Source organism: Zea mays, chromosome 2, assembly GCF_902167145.1.
Source record: "Zea mays cultivar B73 chromosome 2, Zm-B73-REFERENCE-NAM-5.0, whole genome shotgun sequence".
NCBI classification, from domain to species: Eukaryota; Viridiplantae; Streptophyta; class Magnoliopsida; order Poales; family Poaceae; genus Zea; species Zea mays.
In genome coordinates this window covers 10,519,254-10,533,442 of record NC_050097.1, presented here as the reverse complement: position 1 = coordinate 10,533,442, position 14,189 = coordinate 10,519,254, and positions in this window count along the sequence as shown.

Sequence of the window (14,189 nt, the reverse complement as noted above, 5' to 3'; positions counted from 1 at the left end):
CGCCCTCGGCTCAGTCCGAGGCACCCTCGGCTCATCTCGAGGCACCCTCAGCTCGGACCGAGGCGCCCTCGGTTCAGCCCGAGGTACCCTCGGCCCCCGAGGGTGAGGCACTGCGCGTCGAGGAGAAACGAAGCGGGGTCACACCTAATCGAAGCTGGCAGACCCCGTACCTGCAATATCTCCACCGAGGAGAGCTACCCCTCGACCGGTCCGAGGCTCGGCGGGTGGCGCGGCGCGCCAAGTCGTTCGTCTTGCTGGGAGATGGGAAGGAGCTCGACCACCGCAGCCCCTCAGGCATCCTCCAGTGATGCATCTCCATCGCCGAAGGTCAGGAACTCCTGCGAGAGATACACTCGGGGGCTTGCGGCCATCACGCAGCGCCTCGAGCCCTTGTCGGGAATGCTTTCCGGCAAGGCTTCTACTGGCCGACGACGGTGGACGACGCTACCAGAATCGTCCGCACCTGCGAAGGGTGTCAATTCTACGCGAGGCAGACCCACCTGCCCGCTCAGGCTCTGCAGACGATACCCATCACCTGGCCTTTTGCTGTGCGGGGTCTGGATCTCGTCGGCCCCTTGCAGAAGGCACCTGGGGGCTACACGCACCTGCTGGTCGCCATCGACAAATTCTCCAAGTGGATCGAGGTCCGACCCCTTAACAGCATCAGGTCCGAGCAGGCGGTGGCGTTCTTCACCAACATCATCCATCGCTTCGGGGTCCCGAACTCCATCATCACCGACAACGACACCCAGTTCACCGGCAGAAAGTTCCTGGACTTCTGCGAGGATCACCACATCCGGGTGGACTGGGCCGCCGTGGCTCATCCCATGACGAATGGGCAGGTGGAGCGTGCCAACGGCATGATTCTACAAGGGCTCAAGCCTCGGATCTACAACGACCTCAACAAGTTCGGCAAGCGGTGGATGAAGGAACTCCCCTCGGTGGTCTGGAGTCTGAGGACAACGCCGAGCCGAGCCACGGGCTTCACGCCGTTCTTTCTAGTCTATGGGGCCGAAGCCATCTTGCCCACAGACTTAGAATACGGTTCCCCGAGGACGAGGGCCTACACCGACCAAAGCAACCAAGTTAGCCGAGAAGACTCGCTGGACCAGCTGGAGGAGGCTCGGGACAAGGCCTTGCTACACTCGGCGCGGTACCAGCAGTCCCTGCGACGCTACCACGCCCGAGGGGTCCGGTCCCGAGACCTCCAGGTGGGCGACCTGGTGCTTCGGCTGCGACAAGACGCTCGAGGGCGGCACAAGCCCACGCCTCCCTGGGAGGGGTCGTTCGTCATCGCCAAGGTTCTGAAGCCCGGAACGTACAAGCTGGCCAACAGTTAAGGCGAGATCTACGGCAACGCCTGGAACATCCAACAGCTACGTCGCTTCTACCCTTAAGATGTTTTCAAGTTGATCATATACCTCGCACCCACGCAAAGTTTAGTCATCAAGGAAGGGTCGGCCTCGCCTCGGCAAAGCCCGACCCTCCCTCAGGGGCTAAAAGGGGGGAACCCCCTCTGCGTCGAAATTTTCCTCGAAAAAAGATCTTTTCTGCCAGAATGTCTTTCGCGCTTTTTGGCTACTTCGAAAGTGGATCCTGAAAACGATGGAGTACACGTAAGCAGCCAAGGCTGACCGAGCCGAGGGACTCCTACGCCTCCGGGATACGGATACCTCACTCATCACCTTCTGCGATAAGTAACTCACGTTCGGATAAGTGATTCTGCGGACCGAAAAAGTCTTCACGTTCGAAAGCTCTTCTGCCGAAGCGATCCTTCGAGCCTTCTCGACTGCGTCGGTGACAGAGCCCCATGGACGGGTAAGAGTGCGCGTAAGCGGCAAGGCCGACCGAGCCGAGGGACTCCTACGCCTCCGGGATACGGATACCTCACTCATCACCTTCCGCGAGAAGCAACTCTTGCTCGCACAAACATTTCTGTTACCGACAAAAAAGTCCAGATACTCGAAACAAGAGGAAAGGAGACGCGGCTTTACAACACGGCGAGCGTGTGTTTTGGCCTCGACGGCCGCAGGGAACACACGCTACAAGACAATCCGATCCTGCAGGCTCGGATCTTGACGGCTGAAGGGAGCAGCAGCACCCTCCGCATCAACGACACCTTCGGCAAGGTCCGACCTAGCCTCGGACGGCGACGTGGTCCGAAGATCTCCACCCCAAAGGACGACGTCATCGCCACGCCCGGGCCATCGCTGCCAGGGTCTGCTCCGGGAATCCGGCCCGAGCAGGCGGCTCGGCCGGTCACCCCGGGGCCTCGGCCAGCTGCCCTCCAAGGACGTCAGCCCGACCCGAGGCCTCGGCTGGTCAACTCCGGCGTCGATCCCGCTAATGGACGACCCGGCCAGGCTCAGGCCAACCAGGTTTTCTTTTTGAGCCAACTCTGCCTCTGTTCATGTTGACGCCGCTACCCCTGGCCTCGGCTCATCGGAGAGCGGCCGAGGGGTTCCTTTAATCGAGCTAGAGAAGCCTCGGACAACAAGGCCGACCGAGCCGAGGGATTCCCACGTCTCCGGGATACGGATACCTCGCTCGTCACCTTTACACGGGGCGACTCACGCTTGGTGAAGCAGTTCAGACAACCAACAGGCGAGTCTTAGTGCTCGAAAAGGAGGAAAAAACACGGCTCCGTGCCAAAATTACATACATGTTCAGGCCCCGACAGCCACAATGAACAAAAACACTGGCATTCGAAGTGCCATTACAAACGGAACTCTGGTTCCGTCCCTGCGGGTATGAACAACCCCAAGCCTGCGGGGCGACGAACACTGGGGGACCCGCCAGCGACCTCTGCAGCGGCAGCCATGGTCCCAGGACGGACGCGGCCGCCGGAGGGCTCTCGTTCGCGTTCCCGCTCAAGGGACGCGAACCAGCTATTAAAGCTAAAGGGCGGGCCGCTCCCAAGCGCACCGGCAGGTCCTCGCTGCCGTCCTCGCCGCGAATGCAAGGAAGAGGGCGGAATGTTGCATCCTAGCTGGACAGCAACAGTTCGCCTTCCCCGGCATGGCTGGAGGACGCCTCCTCCCCAGAACTGGAGGGTGTTTGCCACCACTAGAAGCTGGAAGAAGAGGTGGCCCGCCGGCCCGCGCGGGAGGTGGAGCTCCGGCTCGCCTCGCTCCCCGCCCCAGCGAGGATGACGAACACCCTCGAGGCTGAGGGCAGGACCAAGATCACAGCCCGGCTTGCCCCTCCCCATCCAGGGGCTAGAGGTCACCGTCCTGGGTGACCACCAGTGGAGGGGAGCAGCCGGGCTGGCTGATGAAAATCCTTGAAGCCGAACGATGGCTGAAAGGTACCAACTCCCGCGGAGTTGCGTTCCTCCAACGACGAGGCGGAAAGACGGCGGATATCCCCCATCCGGGGGCTTGGAAGGCGGAAAGACGCGATGCATAAGGGAGCGCGAAGACATGGTCGCCTTCCAAGGGGGTCACCCTCCTTTTAAAGGCGGCTCTCCCTACTTGCGTCCCCAGCCATCGCGGGCTAAGTCTTCTCCAACGCGCTCCAAGGTCCTCCCCTACGGCGCGGGGGCTAGGTCCCACACGTCATGCATGCCGGCTCAGAACAGAAGAAGCCAAACCGCCGCGCGCGGTGCGTACAACCGCCCAGCGGTTACAAGCGACCCTCCACTTTTGCCCAGACCAGCGGGCGAAAGGGTGGGCAGCCATGCAGGCGGCATGCAACCGCGCCAAGTGGGCGCGCTTCTCCGACTCCCAACACGCCCGGCATGGAGGCCCAGGCCCACGCGTCATGCAACCGATGCGCCGGTTGCTACGTGTGAGTAACTGCACCGCCATCTGCGCCACCACCGCGCCTCCTCGACTGCGGAACCAATGCCGCGACTCGAGGCCACCCAGCGCACGACCTAGCGGCTCCAGCCTGGCGCGACGGTCAATACGGCCGAAGCTTACGTCGTCAGCCAAGCTTACGTCCCATCCGGGGGCAGCGAGAGAACCCTCTCTCACGGCGTGAAGACAGCGCGCCCGTGACCCGTTCCTCGAACGGCTCACGCACGCTGAAGGGAACGGGTGACGCCTAAGAGGGGGGGGGTGAATTAGGACTTCTAAAACTTTTACTAATCTAGGCCACAATTAAATCCCTAGAGCAAAACCTATGCAAGTAATCAAAACTAGAATGTGCAAACTAGGTTTTGTCTAAGTGTTGCTATCTCTACTGCAAAGGCTAAGTTTCAATCTACACTAAATAAGTATGACTACAAGATTGAAACTTAAATGCTTAATATAAATGCGGAATATAAAGAGCTAAGTAGAGAAGCAAACTCTCGTGGATGACGCCGGTATTTTTACCGAGGTATCCGGAACCGCGCAAGGTCCCGACTAATCCTCGTTGGTGCCCCTACGCAAAGGGAAGCCCACGCGAGGGCCAAGCACCTCGGTCGAGTAACTCCGTAGAGAGCCGCGGGCCTTCTCCACGCGCAAGTGGTGCTCCGCTTCCGGCTCCTCTCGGACGCTCCCCGCCGTCTCCACTATCGAGCTTCCGGCCAAAACGCCGCGGGCCTCGTTCCCTCCGGTACACGGTGGCGGCCGTGACACAAACGCGGTTGTCACGGTCTCGCAAGACTCTCGCCCCACTCGGTACAATTACAACGGCTCGCGCAAGAGCCGAGGGGTTGTGAGGTTTATCTAAACTCACTCAACTAACTAGGATTCACCTAGAGCAAGCGCTAAAGCGGTCTAACTAACCTAAGCACTTCGCAAAGCACCTACGCTAATCACCGAGTGATTCTATTAAGCACTTGGGTGTTTGAGCACTTGGAGATATGCACTATGTGTATTGGAATGTTGCTTGGGCTCTCACACTTGAGAATGGCCGGTTGGGGTGGTATTTATAGCCTCCACACCCCCAACTAGCCGTTGGACAGAAAGCAGCAGCTTTCTGTCGTCGGGTGCACCGGACAGTCCGGTGCACCACCGGACACTGAACAGTAGATGTCCGGTGCCGCCACGTCAGCCGACCGTTGGCGCCTGTAGCAGTCGACCGTTGGATCCGACCGTTGCCTTTCTGCCCGTTGGCACACCGGACAGTCCGGTGCTACAGCCAGAGAGTGCCTTTCTGCAGCCTCTCCGCGCAGACTGTCCGGTGCCTCACCGGACAGTCCGGTGCACACCGGACACCGATGTCCGGTGCGCCACCTGGCGCTGGCTGACAGCCCTTTCTTGGATTTCTTCACTGATTTCTTCGGGCTTCTTTGTTCTTGAGTCTTGGACTTCTATGCATCTTTTTATGTCTTCTTTTGAGGTGTTGCATCCTCATTGCCTTGGTCCAATTCTCTTCGCATCCTGTGAACTACAAACACAAACACTAGGAAACTTATTAGTTCACGGATTGTGTTGTTCATCAAACACCAAAACTCAATTAGCCAAATGGCCCGGGGTCCATTTTCCTTACAATCTCCCCCTTTTTGGTGATTGATGACAACACAACCAAAGCAAGCAAATAATACAAGTATTTGAATGAAAATGTGCAATTTACTTGCTAAGATGCATGATTGTCCCCATAATGTGACATTATGGACTTAAGCCTCCCCCTAACTCCATAATTCACTTACTTCCTATTTTTGGACCAAATAACCAAAACCACTTAAAAAGTCATTAGTAGATATAAAATTTTAAATTGGTGGTGTTTGGTGTTTGATATAGTTTTCATTGCTTTGGCCTTGCTTTGGCCCCTAAACTTCTCCCCCTTTGGCATCAACCACCGAAAAGGAAAACATTAAAAGCATGTAGGAAGTAAATAAAAGCTTGCCCTCAACAAATGATATCACTAGAAGGATATTAAATTAAGCCATGAAAGATACCACTTGTAGATCATGAAAGATACCATGAGTAGGAGTTTCTCAAAAGATTATTTCCCCTAAATGAGTATTCTCCTTTAGAAAGAGTTTTTCTCCCCCTTTAGAGATGAAGAAATACTCCCCCTGACAGAGATCCTCTTCTTAGGAAAAAGCATGTGAAAATTAGAGGTGCAAGACATGATTTGAAAAGACTAACTTCCCTTATGCATAGGTAACAGAATATGAGTTAACCACTTATGCATTTTTAGCAACAAGGAAGCATATGATATGAAATATAGTCTAATCAAATATTGGAGAAGACATGTAAATGATACTTAAAGTAATCTCAAAAGATACCAATTGAAGACCAATTGTAGGTCAATGGCGAGCTTGAGAGACATGAGAGTTCTTGGAGATTTTGCAGTGGAAGATTGTTGTCTTTCTCCGGGGACTTTATTTTCCTTACAATGAGACTATCACATGAAATAGACTTGAAAAGATGTTAGTCTCAAAGTATTAGGTTATAGAGTAACCTCCCCCTAAAGGTGTGCATACAAGTTTTGAATACTTGTAGGAGACATGCACTTTGATTTGATATCAAGAGGGGCAAATTATCCATAATCCTAACTTTGGCACATATAAGTTAAATGATACACTTTGTAGAAATCAAAATTTTCAATTGATGCATCATTTACTATAGAGTGATATATAAGCTATGTGCTGTGCTTAAATAAACATTTTGAACCATGTAGGTTTGCTTAAGAGTATGAATTAAGAACAAGCAATCCTACCATATGATTTACCTAGTATGCATGATTTTGAACAAAAGTACATAACAAATGTAATACTAGGCAAGAAAGGTAAACTAGATAAAAGATAAATGAATACCAATTGTAAAAACAAAGAATACAATAAAACTAGTTACCTTAGTCATGGGTGGGAAATTTGGGTCCAAAATTTTCACTAACCCACTTGGCAATAAACTTGATCCAATATGATGTATCCCATGATATACATCCCAATTTAGCCAAGTCTCCAAATTTCCCGACGACCTTCGGTCTACTCACTTCCCTTTCGGGATCCAAACCTTCTTGGTGCTTTTCATGGTTGAGATTATCTCCTTTGGCACCCAGATGCGTTTGGCCCCCTTTCCTTTGTTGGCTTGCTTGTTGGCCTTGATTGCTATCACCTTTCCGTTCTTTTTCTTCTTGATCAAGTATGGTGTAGCATCCTTTTTGTTCACCTTTTTGATGTAGGTGTTGGAGATTTTGTTTGTTGGCTTTTGCTTGAGCTTTTGCCTTTGTTTATCCCCGGTCATCGCCTTGCATTGGAAAGACTTGTGGCCTTCCTTGTGGCACAGCCTACAAATCACAGTTTCTCCCTCTACAGGCTTGTTCACTCCCGCAGTGGTGTTATCCTGTGGAGGTCGGATTTGTTTGGCTTTGCCTTTCTTGTCATACAAAGCCTTGCCAAGACGAGCCACTTCTTGCTTTAATTGTTCATTTTCCTTTGCAACTTCATCAGAACATGTCTCTACAACAATATTCTCAACAACTTGGTTGCAGGGGTTAGAATCATCAATTAAATCAAAGCAGGAAGTAGAAGCATCTTTCTTAATTATTTCAGGTATTTCAACTAAAGATGCTGCTGGGGTGCTACCAATGTTTTCTAGCTTAGTAGTTAGCTCATTATTGTGTATGCTAAGAATTTCCATTTTCTCTAGCAAATTTTCAATAGCTTCTTGGGAGCTAGCTAACTTAGCCTTAAGTTTTTCATTCTTTTTAATAAGGCTATCATCGGTAGCAGTGGATGGAGCACTAGATTCTAATAGCTCAAGTTTAGTTGATAGCTCACTATTTAAGTTTGCAAAAGTTTCAAATTTTTCTAGCAAACCTTTGTAATCATTTTGAGAGCTAACCAACTTATTTTTCAAAGTTTTAAGTTGAGCTTTTTGCTTAGTGCAAACATCCTGGAAAAATTCTACGGCTTCCGCAAGCTCATCTAGAGAGGCTTTTCCCTCACCTTCATCATCACTACTACTTTCATCACTAGAGGATGGAGTGCTTTTGTTACCTCTTGCCATAAGGCATTTGTGTGATGACCGTGATGATCGTGACGAGGACCGGTGGCTGCGCGTCCTTGGAGGTTCATCTTCACTTGAAGAATCATCCCACGTTCTAACACTTGTTAGCGCCTTGCCTTTGCTCCTCTCCTTTTTGGGTTTGGCCATATTTGGACAGTTGTCCCTGAAGTGGCCCTTCTCCCCACATGCGAAGCATCCTCTCTTCCTTTGCTTTTTCCTGTCAATGTTAAAGAGAAGATCCTCGACCTGCAGGGGCACACCCATTAGATTAATCTTGCGGATCATCCCCATTACCTTTCCGACGCGTCGGATCGTTTCTTCGTCCTCGGAGGATGATGTGCATGGTTGATTATCTTCATCATCATCACTTTCTTCTTCTTCCTCTTCTTCACTTGAGGAACTTGGAGTGGGAGCCTTCTTTTTGCCCTTCCTTTCATCACATGCAAAAGCATATGGTCTTGAGGAAGTTGGCTCCTCTCCCCGACTCATTTTTCGCGACATCTCAAAGGCCGCGATTTTCCCAATCACAATGGTCGGGGTCATGTTGCTCAAGTCCTCCATGTTGTGAAGGATGGTGATGATGCTCCCATATCTTTGTTGTGGTAGCAGGGAGATAATCTTCCTCACAATGTCCGCATCACCTAGCTTATTAATGCCAATAGAATTGAGCTCATTGATAATTAGATTCAAGCGAGAATACATGTCTCTAACAAGCTCATCATCTTTCATAGCAAAAGAATTATACTCATTCAAGACTAGGCAATGTTTTTGCTCACGGACATTGGATGTGCCGTCATGGAGCTCATGCAATTTTAGCCAAATCTCATTAGCAGTTTTCAGGGTAAATACTTGATTGAAAATATCCATGCTAAGAGATTCATACAAGCAATTTTTGGCTCTAGCATTTAAATGAATTTCTTTTTCCTCACTCGTGGTGGGTTTCTCGGGATTCTTGAGGGGTTTCATCCCGTCACGAGTGACTCTCCAAACACCTAGATCAACGGCCTCTAGGTAACAAGCCATTCTAGCACTATAATATGGGAAGTTAGTGCCGTCGAAGTGTGGTGGCCTATGGGTATCCATCCCTTCCTCTAAAAAGCGTCGGCTCTTTTAGCGGTGAAGCTAAAACGTTTCAAATGAGCCAAACCGGGCTCTGATACCAATTGAAGGGAACGGGTGACGCCTAAGAGGGGGGGGGGTGAATTAGGACTTCTAAAACTTTTACTAATCTAGGCCACAATTAAATCCCTAGAGCAAAACCTATGCAAGTAATCAAAACTAGAATGTGCAAACTAGGTTTTGTCTAAGTGTTGCTATCTCTACTGCAAAGGCTAAGTTTCAATCTACACTAAATAAGTATGACTACAAGATTGAAACTTAAATGCTTAATATAAATGCGGAATATAAAGAGCTAAGTAGAGAAGCAAACTCTCGTGGATGACGCCGGTATTTTTACCGAGGTATCCGGAACCGCGCAAGGTCCCGACTAATCCTCGTTGGTGCCCCTACGCAAAGGGAAGCCCACGCGAGGGCCAAGCACCTCGGTCGAGTAACTCCGTAGAGAGCCGCGGGCCTTCTCCACGCGCAAGTGGTGCTCCGCTTCCGGCTCCTCTCGGACGCTCCCCGCCGTCTCCACTATCGAGCTTCCGGCCAAAACGCCGCGGGCCTCGTTCCCTCCGGTACACGGTGGCGGCCGTGACACAAACGCGGTTGTCACGGTCTCGCAAGACTCTCGCCCCACTCGGTACAATTACAACGGCTCGCGCAAGAGCCGAGGGGTTGTGAGGTTTATCTAAACTCACTCAACTAACTAGGATTCACCTAGAGCAAGCGCTAAAGCGGTCTAACTAACCTAAGCACTTCGCAAAGCACCTACGCTAATCACCGAGTGATTCTATTAAGCACTTGGGTGTTTGAGCACTTGGAGATATGCACTATGTGTATTGGAATGTTGCTTGGGCTCTCACACTTGAGAATGGCTGGTTGGGGTGGTATTTATAGCCTCCACACCCCCAACTAGCCGTTGGACAGAAAGCAGCAGCTTTCTGTCGTCGGGTGCACCGGACAGTCCGGTGCACCACCGGACACTGAACAGTAGATGTCCGGTGCCGCCACGTCAGCCGACCGTTGGCGCCTGTAGCAGTCGACCGTTGGATCCGACCGTTGCCTTTCTGCCCGTTGGCACACCGGACAGTCCGGTGCTACAGCCAGAGAGTGCCTTTCTGCAGCCTCTCCGTGCAGACTGTCCGGTGCCTCACCGGACAGTCCGGTGCACACCGGACACCGATGTCCGGTGCGCCACCTGGCGCTGGCTGACAGCCCTTTCTTGGATTTCTTCACTGATTTCTTCGGGCTTCTTTGTTCTTGAGTCTTGGACTTCTATGCATCTTTTTATGTCTTCTTTTGAGGTGTTGCATCCTCATTGCCTTGGTCCAATTCTCTTCGCATCCTGTGAACTACAAACACAAACACTAGGAAACTTATTAGTTCACGGATTGTGTTGTTCATCAAACACCAAAACTCAATTAGCCAAATGGCCCGGGGTCCATTTTCCTTACACACGCGCAACGGCTACCCTGCGAACTACTCGCCCCGTCGCATCAACTCCGCAACGGGACACGCGGCGCCTCTGGCAGGAGAAGCGAGCGACGCTTCCCTTCGCCGTAATGACCGCGTCAAAAAAAAGGTACGCCGCATCGTTCGATTTCGTATCCTTTTCCGTTTTTCCTCTTTCTCTCTCTTGCAACAGGGACCGGGAAAGGGGGATACCCCGAAAAGGATCCTTCCCCGAGAAGGAACCAGGCTCCGAGCCCCCCTACTGATCAGAGGTTCGAAGGCTAGCCCCCCGGAAGGGTTCGACAACCGCCTCAGATCGCGTGGGCCCTACACCTACTACTGGTCAGAGGTTCGAAGGCCGGCCCCTCGAAAGGGTTCCACGGCCGCCTCAGGCTACTCGGGCTCCGCGCCCATTACTGATCAGGGGTTCGAAGGCTGGCCCCCGAAGGGTTCACAGCCGCCTCAGACGCCGAGCGAGGGATGACCATGGGTACGTTCGATACATAACCAAAGCTCGGGCTGTGCTCCCGAGGTACCCTAGGACATTTCCGAGACCAGCGGGAACGATCTTGTAACAGAATCCCATCAGAGGGAGGCATCGAGCCCTCGGACCCCGTCACCAGGGGACCGGGTCTGGCAAATCACCCGCAAGTACTTTTGGGCGTGCCTCTGGGCCCCTAGCCGACCCCTAACGAACGGGGCACGGACGTCCACTCGGATTACCCGCTTGCAGCTCATCGGAGACACCATGTTCGGCGCCCGTCGAGGGCAACATGGCGCTTTCCCCCCCCTCCTCCTTGCGGAAAGGCGACGCAGTGGCGTATGTAAAAAAGCCGAGTCTACCCCTGACCACCCTCTCGCTCTGTGCAGAGGCTCGGGGGTTGCTCTCGTAAACCCGGCTCCGGCCGAACCGTTGACAGCGTCAACATACCAGCCCAAGAACTTGGGACCTGACCGTGCACCTGGGCTACGGCCAGCTCGCATGAGGGAACGACCAGATCAGCCGAAGCACTACGTGAGGCATTAAGACCTCGAAGGAGTGAAACCACTCCTCCGAGGCCTCGGGGGCTACACCCGGCGAGTGCGCTCGCGCGCACCCACCGGAACAAAGCACAATCGAGAAAGGCTGGTCCCCTTGCAAAAAAGTGCGACAAAAGCCTCCAAGCGAGTGCAAACACTCCCTTCGAGGCTCGGGGGCTACTGTCGGGGACCATAATTAGGGGTACCCTCAAGGCTCCTAATTCTTAGCTGGTAACCCCCATCAGCACAAAGCTGCAAAGGCCTAATGGGTGCGATTAAGTCAGGGATCAGTCCAGTCAAGGGACTCGATCACGCCTCACCCGAGCCTAGCCTCGGACAAGGGCAGCCGACCCCGGAGGATTTCCGTCTCGCCCGAGGTCCCCCTTCAGCGGCGAACATGTTTCCGTCTCGCCCGAGGCCCTGCCTTCGCCAAGAAGCAACCCTGACCAAATCGCCGCACCGACCGACCAAATCGCAGGAGCATTTAATGCAAAGGTGGCCTAACACCTTTATCCTGACGCACGCCCCCAGCCGGTAGAGCCGAAGTGACCGCCGTCACTTCGCTGCTCCACTGACCGGCCTGACAGAAGGACAGCGCCGCCTGCGCCACCCCGACTGCGGTGCCACTTGACAGAGTGAGACTGACAGGCAGTCAGGCCCGGCCGAAGGCTCCATAGGAAGCTCCGCCTCGCCCGACCCTAGGGCTCGGACTCGGGCTAAGTCCCGGAAGACGACGAACTCCGCCCGACCCAGGGCTCGGACTCGGGCTAAGTCCCGGAAGACGGCGAACTCCGCCCGACCCAGGGCTCGAACTCGGGCTAAGTCCCAGAAGACGGCGAACTCCGCTCCGCCCGACCCAGGGCTCGAACTCGGGCTAAGTCCCGGAAGACGGCGAACTCCACTCCGCCCGACCCAGGGCTCGGACTCGGGCTAAGTCCCGGAAGACGACGAACTCCGCCCGACCTAGGGCTCAGACTCGGGCTAAGTCCCGGAAGACGGCGAACTCCGCCCGACCCAGGGCTCGGACTCGAGCTAAGTCCCAGAAGACGGCGAACTCCGCTCCGCCCGACCCAGGGCTCGGACTCGGGCTAAGTCCCAGAAGACAACGATCTCCGCTTCGCCTGACCCCAGGGCTCGGACTCCGCCCCGGCACCAGCCGGCAATCTCCGCCTCACCCGACCCGGGGGCTCGAACTCGACCTCGGCTTCGGAGGAGCTTCCACATCGCCCAACCTAGGGCGCAGACCAGCCACGTCAACAGGAGGCGCCATCATCACCCTACCCCGAGCTGACTCGGGCCGCAGGGAACAAGACCGGCGTCCCATCTGGCTCGCTCCGCCAGATAGGCAATGATGGCGCCCCGCATGCTCTGTGACGACGGCGGCTCTCAGCCCCCTTACGGAAGCAAGAGGACATCAGCAAGGACTCAACCGCTCCGACAGCTGTCCCTCCGCCAAGCTCCATCGCTCCTCCGACGGCCACGACATCACACCAGCTGGGTGCCAAGATCTCTCCGGCTGCCACAACGGCATGTACCTAGGGCACTAGCTCTCCTCTGCTAGACACGTAGCACTCTGCTACACCCCCATTGTACACCTGGATCCTCTCCTTATGCCTATAAAAGGAAGGACCAGGGCCCTCTTAGAGAGGGTTGGCCGCGCGGGGACGAGGACGAGAACCGGCGCTCGCTGGAGGCCGCTCGCTCCCTCTCCCGAGTGGACGCTTGTAACCCCCTACTGCAAGCGCACCCGACCTGGGCGCGGGACGAACACGAAGGCCGCGAGATTCCCACCTCTCTCACGCTGGTCTCCGGCCGCCTCGCTCTCCCCCTTCGCGCTCGCCCTCGCGCTCGACCCATCTAGGCTGGGGCACGCGGTGACATTCACTCGTCGGCTCAGGGACCCCCCGGTCTCGGAACACCGACATATATCATCAAGATCAACAACTTGCTCTCTTAGAGAGCCATTAGTCTCATCAAATACAACGTCGCTAGAGACTTCAACCAAACCCGATGATTTGTTGAAGACCCTATACGCCTTTGTATTTGAATCATAACCTAATAAAAACCCTTCTACAGCTTTGGGAGCAAATTTAGAAGTTCTACCTTTCTTCACAAGAATGTAACACTTGCTCCCAAATACACGAAAATAAGACACATTGGGTTTGTTACCAGTTAGCAGCTCGTATGAAGTCTTCTTGAGGAGGCGGTGAAGGTAGACCCTGTTGATGGCGTGGCAAGCCGTATTCACGGCTTCCGACCAAAAGCGCTCGGGGGTCTTGAACTCTCCAAGCATAGTCCTCGCCATATCAATGAGCGTCCTGTTCTTCCTTTCTACCACACCATTTTGCTGAGGTGTGTAGGGAGCGGAGAACTCGTGCTTGATCCCCTCCTCCTCAAGGAACTCCTCCACTTGAAGATTCTTGAATTCGGACCCGTTGTCGCTTCTTATCTTCTTCACCTTGAGCTCAAACTCATTTTGAGCTCTCCTTAGGAAGCGCTTGAGGGTCCCTTGGGTTTCAGACTTATCCTGCAAAAAGAACACCCAAGTGAAGCGGGAAAAGTCATCAACAATAACTAGACCATACTTACTTCCTCCTATGCTCAGATAGGCGACGGGTCCGAAGAGGTCCATATGCAGCATCTCCAAGGGTCTTGATGTTGTCATCACATTTTTGGTGTGATGAGAGCCTCCCACCTGTTTCCCTGCTTGACAAGCTGCACAAG